Raw genomic sequence first — 9,015 nt, 5'->3', positions numbered from 1 at the left:
AAGGCTACCATGTTGTATTCAACCGGAAAGCAGGACAACGGAACAGAGTTCCACAGGCAGACAGTTCTGGGAAAGAAGCTTTGTTCATAGAATATACATTTAGATTTAGGCACAGGTACAGAGTGGAGGAAATCGTATATAATGCTTGTAGATAGCCGAGTGTTTTGTGAAAGTTTTTCAAGGGGAAACATAGATTGGAGCTCAGTCGAGCACTTGCCATGAAACTAACGACAGAGCGGAAACATGCTTGCAAGTCTCTTCTCTGGGAAAGTGATTGCAGGGAAGAGAAAAGAGCATCACGAAGTTTTGAATTCTATCAAGGCTGGATAGGGTGCGCCGAGCAGCTCCTGCCTAGATGTGACAACAGTGCTCTATTTTAGGACGTACCTGGCTCTTAAACAGGTAGATGATTGCATCAGCAGTGAGATACCTACTGGAGCGGTAGAGTGATCCAACCATTTTCCAGCGATCTTGGCAACAGATTTGATATATGTGTTCAGTCTCAGAAGCTTGTCAAAACATGGAGCTTCCCCAAGACGAGAGCCATTCATTTCAATTGGGATGCAATGAGGGTCAGAGCGATTATGATGAAATGAGAGAAGCTTGGTTTTCGATGCATCAAAATTAACCAGCCACCTTTTCCCCGTTGCACCACCTTTTCAAGATCAGAAGAGAGAGGATTAGAAAGATCTTGGTCATTGCTGGTCTTTGAAGTGTTGCTGTAGATGCCTACGTTTCGAGTGTTTTTTTTTTCAAGAATATTATGAAATAAGTGATCCCCCGCCCCATTAGCGAAAACATCGTCTGCTGAGAGCTGATTGCTAATTGGCTACTCGCGTCGGCTTTTTATCAGATGTTTTTACGGCAGCTTACCGTAAACTGTAAGAAGATGTCGGCGTGACCTTGGATCAGGTTCCGAATCAGAACTGTAAAACCTGTGCCTATATTATGCTACACGAATAGAATACTTAATTCGTGTGAGTACAGACTATTAAAGGGCGTCACTAGGTACATGATGGTTATATATTTTTGATAGCTTAATGGCTAAGACTAGCGACATCCGTGGAGCTTCTCCAGTTTTATCATATTTCTATTCGATGCTGTGACGCGCAGAGAACTTTTTCAAGGCAGGTGCTTAAATGAAAAAAAAAAACAAAAAAAAAAACGGTTTCTCAGTGGGTCGCAGGCCTATATTATATTTCTCTGAAAATGGCACTTTTAAGACAGGATAAAAAAGGCAGGTGCTTGGTCACCCCTATCACACCACCCTCTGCACGTTCCTGATTCGATGGACATCCGGCGCGAATACAGACCTCATGATATTACTGTTTCATCTGTGCTTGAACTAAAAAAAAAAAAAAAATACGCTGGTTAAGGTGGTTTCAGAATGCGTTCGGTTATGGTGGCTTACACCCAAAACATTTACAAAAATTTGTGACATATCTCTATTCTATGGCTCTCCGGTGCAAATGAAGACCTCACGAAATTATTATACTAAGTTTCAACAGAACAGATAACCGAAGGAAAATAAAGTTTATTTTAGTTCTAGCTTCACAATTGCAACATTATATGATATTTGTTTTAATTACATTCTTTGCTTTACATGTTCGGCGATCTATAAAAGGGGTGTTAGGTGATAACGTAGACACGAACATAAATTGATATAGTGTATTATTATATAGATATGATTCTGACTGTTTGAGATGAGAAGTGATAATCCATATTATTTGGATTATTCGGACTACTGTTATCATCTTCAGTGTTGGTCGACGAATGTTACGATCGATATTACGTCCGTATATTTCTTGTCGAACTTTGTTTCATCCACGGGGATATCATCTTCTCGTTCCGTCAGCCATAACTGGCTAGAGTCGCCCAAACTCAGGATTGAAACTTCAATCTTCAAAAGTGTGTAACTTCCAACTGAATTCACCAAGTACTTTATCCACTACGCCGTGCAGATCTCAATCGTCTTAGCAAATAAAACAAGTGTACATGCGCAGACGTCATGGAAAAAAGTAGCAGAAAAAAAGCAGTATGTGGTCGAGAGAAGAGAAGAAATTTATTGGGCAAGATGGACGTGTGAAGACGAGAGCAAGAAAGCGCTAGCTATGGCCGGCGTAAGATAGCGGGGAGAGAGACTTTTAAAAAGCACATGTTGTATGGCACTTCGTTCTAAAACGCATGCGTGTGCGAAAATACTTTTGAAAGATAATCAAATGTGTTATTATTGGAAAAACTACGAATAAATGGATTTCATTTGCACTTTATTAAAATGCCGAGTCGGATTTTTATTTTTTTTCCTTTGTTTTTTTTTTTTCCTGTGACGGTACCTGACAACGTGCGGATCCGAGGTTTGGTATGTAGTGATACAGTTAAAGTGTAACGGCCACGTTACATTATTATTGTATTGTTATTGTTACTGTTGGATTTGCAAGTGACCGCGGGAAGAGAGGCATTCGATGGGTTGCACACACGCAGATTTATCCCATTTGAGTAATGCGAGACTTTCAACCATTGTTTGACCAGAAATATGTAAGAGGATATCGGTCATATTGTTTGGACATAATAGACAATGGAAATATCATACATTCCAAGATAAACGAATGTTTATATAAATTGACACAAACAGAAAGCGCGACAGTCGGTCACAGAAGGAGAACAAACTGGCACATTCTTAACCGCCAACATCCACACCAACCTCGCACGCCTTCACTGCTGTCAAAACACCAGTTTAACTGTAAATCCAAACTGTTGTTGGTGTAAAATAAAAACAAAATATTATTTTATAGATCAGCTGTGTTGTGTTTTACTCGCTGTCAGTGTGTATATAGTGTAGACCAATGACAAAAGCCGATTTCGCAATTATATAGATTGAAAAGCATATTTGAACGACCGGCCGCAGCGAATACTTTACAAAAAGTTATGAAAAAATTTGTTAAACTATTCGTTTTGTTTCAATTTCTGCGAAGCAATGAAATGATATATATTTCGATTACCGCAATTTTCGTAAATAAAATAATTTCCTGTGTATTTTCATAGAAAGAATGTCCAAATCTAATATATAAAAGGCTATATGCCTGTCTATCTGTCTGTCCGTCCGTTCGTTTGTTCGTTTCCATTTTTTCAAACTCTATCTCTCCAAAATGAAAAGTCGTAGGGCGGCGCTAGAGGCCTCAAATGATTGGAGTTTTTATGGTCCGTTCTTTTATGGGTCTTTAGTTTTAAAGGCGCCAAAAATGGGTAAAAATTTAAAAAAATCTTTATATATTTTGTACATTAATCTAAGATTATTTTTAATTTTAATCAGCCCATATGCGTGTTACGTTGGTTTAGTGGTAACGTCATCAGCTTTGAATGTTACATGTTTTATTTCAGTTTCAATTCTAGCTGATACTTTTTGAAAAAATATCGTATTTTACGACCGGGCAAAGCCGGGAGCCCCCTCCCTCGCTAGTTTAGAAGCAAATGTAATTTGTGTTTCGTCAAAATTGTTTTTTCCGACTCAGTGTCAGTAGGCATGAATACATTGCATGTCAAATCGAAAAGTAGGTGTAGCAACCGAACCCTAACATCTCAACTAAAAAAAAAAAAAAAAAAGCGCACCTACCTTTTGTGAGTCGATTTATCGCACCAATTTTTTCTAGCCGATTTATCGCATACATCAAAAAACTACGGTTGAAAAAAAATGAGACATTTTTCTTTTTTTATAAATTATTACCTTTGATAAAGATTTAAATGCAGTTTTCTTAAAAAATAAAAATGTTTTTTGTGACATGGTATTTTTTATTAATGGGGTCAGCTTTTATCAAAGTTTAGGGGTCGCTCAAGAAATAAGGTTAAAATATTGTGAGTAAGTCGATCGGCATCAAATAAAATTGGAAACATGGGCGGAATCGATTAAAGATGGCCATGTTGTACTCGGAGACGAAGCAGTACGCGATATTTTGTTCCACAGATGAGACGTTCTAGGAGAGAAACTTTGTTCATCGAAGCTTCATTCATATTTCTTTTTTTTTTTTTTTTTACACAGTGATCACCACTTATCAAGGCCCGGAAGCCACTCAGAGATAAGTACATTACGTTAGTGTGGAGATTTGATGAAGTGTTTACTAAAGGGGGGGTCATTAGGAATTTGTTAACATTGGACTTGAAAACATCCAAGTTGTAGTCCAGTGGGAAGCAGGCAGACGGAACAGAGTTCCACAGGCGTGCAGTTCTAAGAAAGAAGCTTTGTTCATGGAATCCGCGTTTTGATTTAGGCACAGATATAGAGTGGGGGAAATTTTTCACAGTGGATTCAGCTAGACGGGTGTTTTTCGTGAAAGATTGGCGAGGGGGGACCAGAGATTGGAGTTCAGACGAGCACCTGCCATGGAAAAAACGATAAAACAAAGATTAGCCTCGCAACGTCTCTTCTGTGGGAGAGAGGTTGCAGGGTAGAGAAAAGGGCATCCCCCACTAAGCCACGAAGTCTATTTTGTACTCTGTCAAGGCAGGATAGGCTGTTTTTAGCAGTTCCTGCCCAGATATGGCAACACTATTCCATTCTTAGACGTACTTTGGTACAGAACGCGCGCGCGCATATATATATATATATATATATATATATATATATATATATATATATATGCACATACATAAATATATATTTATATATGATGAAACTAATTGAAATAGTATTTCGACGAGATAGAGAGATAAAAAAAAAGGAACAAAGCAAGTTATGTGTTCATTGACGTTTTGTTTTTATTGTCAGACTTTTTTTTCTGGATGAATGAAATTAAGAAAAAAAAAATACCAGTACAATATTTGAAAATTTAATTTTGTTGTAAGTTATACATTTCATTACATCAAAATTAAATTTTCAAATATTGTACTGGTATTTTTTTTCTTAATTTCATTCATCCAGAAAAAAAAGTCTTACAATAAAGACAAAACGTTGATGAACACATAACTTGCTTTGTTCCTTTTTTTTTTATCTCTCTATCTCGTCGGAATACTATTTCAATTAGTTTCATCATATATAAATATATATTTATGTATGTGCATATATATGTGTGTGTGTGTATGTGTGTGTGTATGTGTGTGTGTGTGTGTGCGTGCGTGTGTGTGTGTGTGTGTGCGTGCGTGTGTGTGTGTGTGCGCTCGCGAAAATATGAGTGAAGCTTCGATGAACAAAGGTTCTCTCCTGGAACGTCTCATCTGTGGAACAAAACAAAAAGTCTCACAATAAAGACGATACGTTGCTGAAGATATAACTTCGTCGCCTCTGTCGAAACTCGTTGCCTCTGTCGAAAGTTTCAGGCAGACATGCCAACACACATACATACATTTATATATTTTCGGAGTTCAAATTTTCGATCCAAACCGATTAAAAAGCTTGCCCAATCTTTCAATACCCTTTATGTAAAATTTCAATTGTTTAGACCAGAAATTGCCTGAGTAATTTGGTAGAGACCGTAGCGGTCAATTTTTTTTTAAAATTTGACCCCTATTATGACCCTTTAACATTTATAGTTTTGGGCTCAAATCAAGTTATTAAGTTAGATCCATGTCAAAAGGATCTATATCTACAATTTCAGGTGTTTATACCCAAAATTAGCGGAGAAGTTCGCTAGAGTTCTCAAAGGTCAACTCGTTGTACTGTGACCCCTTGAAAGCGAAATTTTTGGCCGAAAACCGATTACAAAGATTTTCCCACATCTCAGTACCCTGTATATCAAATTTCGAGTCCTTAGACTGAAAATTGACAGAGATATTGTCCAGGGAAATGTACACAGACAGAGAGAGAGACAGACACTTTCATTTTTATCTATTATATATATAAAAGTGAACATGTCTGTGTGTGTGTCTGTGTACATTTTCCTACGCAATAACTCTGTCAATTTTCAGTCTACAGACTCGAAATTTAATATACAGGGAAAATCTTTGTAATCCGTTTTCGGCCAGAAATTTGGCTGTTAAGGGGTCAAATTCAACGATTTGACCTTTGAGAACTCTACCAAACTCCTCCGACAATTTTGTGTCTAAACACTTTAAATTTTAGATATAGGTTCCTTGGACATGGATCTAACGTAATAACTTGATTTGAGCCCAGAACAATAAATATTAAGGGGTCATAATAGGGATCAAATTAAAAAAAAATTGACTTTTTTTTTTGCTCAACGTACATCTCAAAACATCCGGGCAACGCCGGGCTGAAATGCTAGTAGATATATAGATGTGTTGTTGAATTGCATTCACTAGCAAAAGATCTAACTAATTTGCATATTCTTTTAAATATTCATTTCAATTACTTCCCTATTAATTCTTTTTCCATTTTCTTGTTGGGATGATCATCTTTAGTAACTATTACTTGTAATTATATTCATTCGGATATTTTACATGATTTATACTTGCGTCATATTTACGTACAAGGGCTATAGTAAACATAAACCTCTAACCACTGCGTTGCAAGGATCCGTGGCGCAATGGTTAGAGTACTTGGAAAAATCAACAGTAAAAAATATGATGTTCTCCTGAAGGTTGAAGGTTCAATCCTCAGCGTGGGCGACTAAAAAATACAATTGCGACTTACTTAGGACCTCTATCCAGCCATGGCTGACAGAACAAGAGCACGCTACCTCCGTGAGGTAAATAAAGAGTTCCGCTCGAAATTCCGTTCAAATTCCCGAGTTCGACAGAAACATTCCCGAGTTCGACAAGTACACTTGAAGAAGTTCGGAGTTTAGATGAAAACAGTAGTCCGAAGAATCCCAATAATACGGACTATGAGGATAACAGTTCGCAAAAACAAAAACTACTTTAGATCAACTGTTTTTAGCATTACCCTGTTTTCCCACTCTTTTCATGTCCAAGACTACATTTATCAGCCATTATGCGACTAATATATAATATATATTTTTACATCATCAACGCTCTGATCCCCATCTGGCATCAATTGAAATGGATGGCTCTCGTCTTGGGGAGGCTCTATGTTTTAACAAGATTCTAGGCTTAACCTTTACTCCTGATCTGAAATGGAACACGTACATCAAGTCTGTTGCCAAGGTCACTGGAAAAATGATGGGATCCTTCTACCGCTCCAGAAGATATCTCCCTGCTGTCTATATAAAAGCCAAGTACGTCCAAGGATGGATTACTGCTGCCACATCTGGGCAGGAGCTGATAAAAAAAACAGCCTATCCTGCCTTGACAGAGTACAAAATAGACTTCGGGTCTTAGTGGGGGATGCCCTTTTCCGTTCCCTGCAACCTCTCTCCCACAGAAGAGACGTTGCGAGCCTGTCTTTGTTTTATCGTTATTGCCATGGCAAGTGCTCGTCTGAGCTCCAATCTCTGCCCCCCTCGCCAATCTTTCATCAAAAACACCTGTCTAGCTGAAACCACTGTACATAATTTTCCCCACTCCTTATCTGTGCCTAAATCAAAGCGTAGATTCCATGAACAAAGCTTCTTTCTTAGAAGTGTACGCCTGTGGAACTCTGTTCCGTTTTGCCTGTTTCCTACTTGCCTTCAAGTCCAACACAAACAAATTCCTGATAAACCGCCCCTTAAGTAAGACACTTTATCAAATCTCCATTACTTACGATTAACGAAATATTATCCCATTGATTACTGTACACGCAATAACCCTCATCCCCGAGTGGCTTCCGGTCCTTGATAAGTGGTGACTACCATGTAAAAAAAAAGGTTTTCTCAAGTTAAGTTTGCAAATTATAAATACTACACAGATATCCACAATGTTCTTTTAAAATACAAAACGCTTACACACGGTATTTTTATTTGTACAAGAGTTTACAAATGTTTTCGTTTTCAAATATGAAATATACTCATTTATGTTTAATAAATAATTGGGAATTTTGATTTCAATATTTCAACGACGTTTTATATTAAGAATGTTTATTTAAAATTAAATTACTTCTTTTATCATGTCGTCCGAAACTTTTATGACAATTTTTCAACACATTAGAGCATATCACATACGAGAACCGTTCCAAAACTAAGCCCCGCTGTTTTTTAAACTAGAAAATAAATTGTTCAAGAGCTCGGAAGACGGGAGTGGTATCATTAAAACGAGCGACATTTTGTGCTACAAAATTTATTTTCTACATAGTCACCAATATTCTCAATGCACTTTTGCTCGCCTCTTTTGATGACTCGGTTGTAAAAGACGGAATGCGCTTTATCATGTCGGCACTCTGAAATCGACGAACCCATCATCTAACTGTTGGTTAGTTGTTTTTTGTTTTATGGTATATCAACCTTTTTCAGGTCATTTAATGTCGAATCCAGTAATTTTAAAGACATTTTTTTTTAAAGAATATATTTGTTTTTTGTTTTTTTCAAGTCAGTTTCTATTTAACCCATAGTTGCGACCCTAACAAGTACTAATACTCCGGGTCAGAGTGGATCTGAGAGTAATGGCAGTTAAGGGGTGGCTCCCGCCCCCCAAAGCCCTCAAGCTGGGGCCTCACCATCGGATATAGTTTAAGGACCCTCATCTAACTGTGCTGACATCAACTGCATCGGCTTCAAACACGTTCAACAGGCGCCGATGAATGTTAACCGCTTCATTTTTTTCTGCATGGAGGAATTCAATGACGCACCTCTGCTGCTGACACACGTCCATGACAGGAGTTTCTTTTTTAGAACCTGACACCGTTAATATCTGTAACAGAGATGAAACTTTCAGATTCTAAATGCATGAGTTCAGTCATCATAACAATGCCCTGTGATCTATTTGGGCGGGATAAAAATAGGAGGCATTACATTTGGAACGTCTTTGTCACTGACACATATGGTATTTTATGTTTCTGAAGTTTTAAGATGAGAATTGATTATTCGTATTATTTGAATTCTTCGAACTGCTGTACTCATCGACTTAATCTCTGACCTTCTTCGGACATATTTTGTCAAACTTGGGAATCTTTCTGTCGAATTAAAGGAATCAGCACGGAATGTCGAATGGAACCATTTATTCATGTAACGTAGTCGTTACCTGTCAACACTC

General features: G+C 37.6%; 1 protein-coding gene across 1 annotated transcript in view; it reads left to right on the top strand.

Moving 5' to 3' along the window:
• The window catches only part of LOC145263820 (uncharacterized), a 114,582-nt gene that overhangs the window by 89,714 nt on the left and 15,853 nt on the right, over positions 1–9,015 (top strand). The window lies entirely within an intron of this gene.

This window comes from Euprymna scolopes, chromosome 39, assembly GCF_053919585.1.
Source record: "Euprymna scolopes isolate OS-2025 chromosome 39, ASM5391958v1, whole genome shotgun sequence".
Taxonomy (NCBI): Eukaryota; Metazoa; Mollusca; class Cephalopoda; order Sepiida; family Sepiolidae; genus Euprymna; species Euprymna scolopes.
The sequence above is the reverse complement of the archived record's forward strand: the minus strand, read 5'-3'. Positions and strand labels throughout refer to the sequence as shown.